Here is a 7138-nt window from a genome sequence, read left to right on the forward strand (position 1 = left end):
ATTTTTTATACAACTAAAATGTATTTTAAAAACTGCCCAAGTGACATATTTGTATTCTATCACAATCACCCCATATCCTTTTCACTTGAGATGATATTATACTTGTCAATGTCTTGATCTAGCCTAATCAATTCTTTCCGTTCTCGTTAATACTTCTTTCCTCAGTAATTGCACTCTATAATTTATAATTAGCAGGGAAGAAGCCCTTAGCGATCATTTAGGCTTATGGGTCAGCAAGATAAGAGGTTGGCACAGATGCAATCGGGAGAAGGTAAAAATAAAAACAAAAACATATGTAAGAGAAATCAGAATGTAGGGGAGGGCAGGCATAATAGTTTCTTGATGTTGAAGAGGGAAGTTAGGTGAGAGGGTGAGTAAAATTTCGATTAAATTGAACTAATCAAATTTAAAAATTTAATTTGATTATTTTAAAAATTCATATTTTTCTTAAAAAAATAATTATTATTTCAAATAATTTTAATTCGATTTTAAATTCAAAACATAATTCGGATAAACTAATAAATTGATATTATCAACTGAATCGAACTGAAGATGTACCACAGTCTAATTAATTAGGTTGTTGGTATAATTAACTGATGTGATTATAAGTTTAGTTTGTCCGATTTTTATTAAAAAGATCGGTCGGTTCTGTTAATTTGAAAAAACTTCGATTTGTTCGATTTCAATTTAATTGGATTGGTCGGTTTGATTTTGAACCGATTGTTCTACCCTAGAGGCATGCTCAAAATGCGCAATAGGGACAGAGGTAGGACTACATTCACATATTACAACAGCTTGGAGAGGGGCAGCGACATTATGTATTTTAGTGAAAGAGCAAAGAAATGATACGAAGAAAACAAGTTATACGGTAGTATTTAGCGATCAATATTAATATATTATATTCAATTGTTAATTTTAATGATTTGACTAAATTAAAATAATATATCGGTTGATATTTTTAACAATCTACATTATATTCGGTCGCTTAATGACTGAATTAAAATCGATCGTTAAAAGTTAATAACAAAAGTATTAAAGATAATTTCTGTCAACAGTTGAATATTCGACTGACTATTTTCTTGTATTATGATTGAGGGAACCTATTTGTAAATAAAATTTGCTCTGCCTCATCTTCTATGACCTTGACAACTAATGTTTTACCGGTGGGTCATCCAATAAAATTCCAACAACTAACTCACTTACATATTTTTAAAAGAATATAAGAGAATCAGGAAGAGAAAACACAATAAGTTGACTAAATGAATAATTTTCTTCTATACATATGCAAAACAAAAAATATTACAAAATAATATTTGGAAAAAAATTACCTCATAAATTTTAAGGTGTTTTATATGTTGAATTATAAAATTCTCAAAATTTTCTTTTGGTGAAATAGTACCATCAATATCGTCCATGTAATATTTCTATTTGGGAAAATCCTTCTATTCTCTTATAAAAGAAAGTTTAACCTTTTTCAGTCAAGAGACATTTCAATGGTCTACATTGCAAAATAATGAGGGGGCGTTTGGTTTAAGGGAATAGAAGTAAGGAATGGGAATAGCAATCAATGTTAATGTTTGGATTACAACAATGGGAATAAAAATAAGGGAATGATTCCTTATTAGTAGGTAATGGCTTATTCCGGTGTCCCACCCCTTCAATCACTCATTCCTGTATTTACAGCAATCACCATTCCTCATTAATCCCAAAAATACCCTTAACCTAATTTCCCATCGCATTTCTCTCCTCCTCTCCTCTTTGCTTCGAACGACACCAACGCCGCCTCCTCTGGATGCTCAACGAGCTCGCCTCCCCCTACGGCGACTGCGAGCAGCACCTCGCCTATGCCTTCTTGCAGGCCCTCTTCTGCCGAGCCACAGCCTCCGGCGACCACTGCTACAACACCTCCCTCATCGTCGCCGAACGCACCGTCTCCTTCGCCTCACCCGCCGCCTCGCCCTCAAGTTCCAGGAGGCTGCCCCGTGGTCCACTTTCGGCCACGTCGCCGCCAACGGCGCCCTCCTCCAGGCCCTCGACGGTGAGCCTGCTCTCCACATCGTCAACGTCAGCAACACCTTCTGCACCCAGTGGCCCACGCTCCTCGAGGCCCTCGCCTCGCGCGCCGACGCAGACGCCCCGCGCGCCCGGCTCACCGTCGTCTCCTCCACTGCCGCTGGCGTCGTGGCCGAGATCGGAGCGCTCATCGAGAAGTTCGCGCGGCTTATGGGCGTGCCGCTCGAGTTCCGGGCTATCGCCGCCCCCGCGTTGTCGCGCCTCGCTGACGCGCTGTGCCCCGAGAAGCTCGAGCTCCGCGAAGGGGAGGCCGTCGCGGTGAACTGCGTCGGCGCTCTTCAGAGAGCCGGGTGCGGGGATTCAAGGGACTCATTCCTACGGGCTGCGGCGGCTTGCTCTGGAGAGGGAGTGCTTCTGGAGCCTCGTCGGACTGCTGGCGTGCGAGGGCGGCGCAGACGCAGTGGTGGACGGTGAGCGAAGGGAGAGAGGGAGGCAGTGGTGCCGACGGTTGGAGTGGTGCGGCTTCGAGACGTTTGGCGTCAGCGACGACGCCATCGATGACTTGAAGGCGTTGCTGAAGCGATACCGGAGGGATGGTCGCTGCTGCCGGCGAAGGGGGAGACGTCGGGCATTTACCTAACGTGGAAGGATAAAATTGAAAATTTATTTGATTCTCATTACTAATGTTGATTCGAAACAAACATCATCAATTATAATCATATTCATTCCAGATTTTGAACCAAACGCTAATAATGCAATCCTAATTCCCATTCCCATTGACTCCATAATCAAACCCATTACCATTCCGATTGATAAATTTAAACCAAACGCCCCCTGAGTTTGAATGCATTACACTGCAAAGATTAGATATTATATTCATGACAAAATAAGGACTGATTTACAATATTTATCACTATTTTAGCAATTAAATTTAAATGTATTTACTAAATTACTAACCGAATATACATAATTTTAGAGATCGAATTAAAATAATATATTGGTATCTAAAATTATCAACCGATTTTATATTTGATCACTAACAATCAAATTAAAATCGGTAATTAAAAATTAATGACAAAAATATTAAAGACAAGCAATTTAGGTTAATGTCTGAATATTCGATCATGACTATTTTTTTTTACTGTGTGACTAAGGGAACAAAAACACTTAATAAAGTCACACTGCCGGATTAGCTACGACAAGCATGCCTTATTAACTTATCTTAACAGAAAGGTCACACTCACTTTTCTCATATAATGAATAAAATATCACAAATCAGACTGAATAATTGCCATAAATTTTTATTTTCATAGATAACTAATTTATTCACATTTAACTCGTCAAAGAAAATTATACAAGAAGCAAATGTGGAAGTGCTACGAAATAATCTTTGTATTGCTATTGCTAGCACACCTTCTTTAACATATTCAATGAGAAATTGAAGATCTTGGCATTAAAGAATAAAAGGAACAAAACTCTCTTTTAAATACATGAAAAGCACAAGTGAAGGAATCTTTATGTGAATAAAATTTATTCCAGTTGCATTTGCTACTGTCATGTCAATTAATGTTAAGTGTTTTCTAAAAAAATGTATTTTAATGTTACACTGTCACAAAAGAATAAGTTTTTTAAAATTAACGACCGAATTAAAATTCATCACTAAATTAGTGACTAAATATATTGCCGGATTAGCTATGACAAACATGCCTTATTAACTTATTTTAACAGAAAGGTCACACTCACTTTTCTCATATAATGAATAAAATATCACAAGAATAATTGTCATAAGTTTCTATTTTCATAGACAACTAATCTATTCATATTTAACTCATCAAAGAAAATTATACAAGAAGAAAATGTGGGAGTACTACGAAATAATCTTTTTATTGCTATTGCTAACACACCTTCTTTAACATATTCATTGAGAAATTCAAGATCTTGGCATTAAAGAATAAAAGGAACAAAATTTTCTTTGAAATACATGAAAAGCACAAGTGAGGAACCTTTATATGAATAGAATTTACTCCGGTTGCATTTGCTACTGCCATGTCAATTAATGTTAAGTATTTCTAAAAAAATGCATTTTAATGTTACACTGTCACAAAAGAATAAGTTTTTTAAAATTAACGGCCGAATTAAAATTCATCACTAAATTAGTGACTAAATATACGGCCAGATTAGCAACGACAAGCATGCCTTATTAACTTATTTTAACAGAAATGTCACACTCACTTTTCTCATATAATGAATAAAATATCACAGAATAATTGTCATAAGTTTCTATTTTGATAGATAACTAATTTATTCATATTTAACTCATCAAAGAAAATTATACAAGAAGAAAATGTGGGAGTGCTACAAAATAATCTTTTTATTGCTATTGCTAGCACACCTTCTTTAACATATTCATTGAGAAATTGAAGATCCTGGCATTAAAGAATAAAAGGAACAAAATTCTCTTTGAAATACATGAAAAGCACAAGTGAGGGAACTTTTATATGAATAAAATTTGCTCCAGTTGCATTTGCTACTGCCATGTCAATTAATATTAAGTATTTCTAAAAAAAATGCATTTTAATGTTACACTGTCACAAAAGAATAAGTTTTTTAAAATTAACGACCGAATTAAAATTCATCACTAAATTAGTGATTAAATATAATATTGATTGTTAATATTTTTAGCGATCAAATTAAAATAATATATCGGTCATATTATATTCAATTACTAATGTATTAAAATCGGTTGCTAAAATTAATGACAAAAACATTAAATTAAGATTTTTGTTCTTAGTTAATGAATATTTGATCACAAAATAACTATTTTATTGTAGTGTGAAATAATAGCTTTCTTCTGTAAATATGCAAAACAAAAATTAATATAATAAGTTTAAGTTGTTTTATATGTTAATTATAACATAAGATTAGATATTTTTTTTAAAATATTTGGCAGAATGTTCAAATTAAATTTACTAATCTCATATTTAAAAATTGCTAGACAATTCAAATAATTATTAAGTTACGAGAAAAATAAATCAAGTAATTTAAAGAAATGACAACATAAAAAATAAGAGTATTAAATATCTAGCTGTTATTTAAATATCATCATCATTGAGCAATGTTATTCACATTAAACAAAACTAAAACAACTTAAAATAGAAGTAACAAATGATCTCTTTTAAAAAACTTAGTTTTGAATTGAATTCCAATGCCAGATCATGGGCTAATTGTTTTATTTATTTTGGTAATTCTATCCTTGTGGAACCGCCACATCAGCGGCCCCCTAGAGCCGGTCCCACGGATATGGAGGGAGGTAAATGCAGGTACACAGGTGGAAAGTACATAGCGGAGACGTTAACCCCAGGCCACCCCGGGGATCGACCCCTGGACCTTTCAGCCACAGAACTATGCACTCCCCATCTGTGCTACGCCCTGGGGATTTGGTAATTCTATCCTTGTTTGGTATATACATTGCTATATTTATACATGACTATTTAAATTTTTTTCATTTGTTTTTACATTGTGTTTTAGTTAAGTACCCCTAATAGGGGTGAGCAACAGTTAATTTAAATGAATTAATCGACTGAATAATGTTGGATATTAGAACCTTAAATGGACTAAAACGATTTAGAGGAAGGAAGCCATCAATTGTTGAAAGTCGTAATTGACTTCAAAATTGAAATCTACGATTCGTGTAGATAGATTTAGACTATTAATTTGCTCAAAACCGATTAAGGGTGAATGAGAAATTAATGTTTAAAGTCAGCCCAAAATAACATTTATTATTCATTAATAAAGTGCATGGGAGAATAGTCCCACATCGGAAATTCTCGATGTGTATTCTCTACTTATTAATGAAGATGTGTTAATGGAGTTAACACAAAAATAAAAGGATAGGTTACCCCTTAGCCCAGGGCGAGCAGGTGCTCGCACCTGTGAGCCCGCCACCCGCCACGTGCGCAATGGGCGCTTTGTAGGCGCACTTTGCACTTTGCACTTTGCACTTTGCACTTCGCACTGAGGAGCTTAAATTTATGCTCCAGGTGACATTGCAGTGCCTACGTGGCACTCGGGTGACGTGTCAGGCTCGTACATGACGTGGCAGCACCTATGCGGCATCCTCGTGGGCAAAGGGAGATGACTGGACTGTTGACTTAGGGAATGGATGGCTACCGTTGATCAACGTTGATCAAATAGGTATGATGGATCGCTTGTGATGCGATCTAGAGCGTTGGATCGCAAAGAGTAACGATCTGACGGCTTGGGATGAGACTTGATCTGAAGCATCGAATCAATGGATCCAGATCCGATGGCCGATGATAATAGGCGGGATCTGAGGGTCACAACTCCTCAGATCTGATGGATGAGATTGAAGTGGGCTTGGTGAAGGGTTACAACCCTTCAGAATGGATGATCTAGATCGATCCAGCCCAAGGAACACATCCACTCACCCAAAGGACAATCAACCTCTTCTTTCAGTATAAATAGAACCCTCCAGATGATGGAAAATTCACTCAATTCACTAAATCCTCGAGTGCTACGATTCCAAGACGTTCGTCGTCGTTGTATCTTGGGAACGAATTACAACAATCCGTTAAGCACCGTAGCGGAGCAATATCGTTTATGGAGATAGTGTCGAACACTAGCCTCGACGATCAGTTTGCATACTCCAGAAGCTACCCGGGGAACAACAGTCGTAAACGATACTCCTGCAAACTGATATGGCTACCAACGACATTCCGACGGCCGTTCCGACCGCCATTCCGACAACCATTCCACACGGAGAAAAGCCGGAGAAATTCACCGGAACCGACTTCAAAAGATAGCAGCAGAAGATGCTGTTTTATTTAACAACGCTAAACCTTGTACGGTTTTTGCACGAAGACACGCCAGCCGCTACGGAAGGTAGTAAGGCTGCTAGCGATGCGTGGTCTCACGGAGATTTTCTGTGCCGCAATTATATACTCAACGCCTTGGACAACACGTTATATAACGTATATTGTTCTCTGGAGACGGCAAAATCTTTGTGGGAATCCCTTGAGAAGAAATACAAGACCGAAAATGCTGGATTGAAGAAATTCATCGTCGATCGATTTTTGGATTTCAAGATGGTGGACTCAAAAAGCGT

General features: G+C 37.0%; 1 pseudogene; it reads left to right on the forward strand.

Moving 5' to 3' along the window:
• Positions 1-1774: 1774 nt before the first annotated feature.
• On the forward strand, positions 1775-2697 carry LOC122010768 (annotated as a pseudogene).
• The last annotated feature ends 4441 nt before the right edge of the window (positions 2698-7138 follow it).

This window comes from Zingiber officinale, chromosome 8A (genome assembly GCF_018446385.1).
Source record: "Zingiber officinale cultivar Zhangliang chromosome 8A, Zo_v1.1, whole genome shotgun sequence".
Taxonomy (NCBI): Eukaryota; Viridiplantae; Streptophyta; class Magnoliopsida; order Zingiberales; family Zingiberaceae; genus Zingiber; species Zingiber officinale.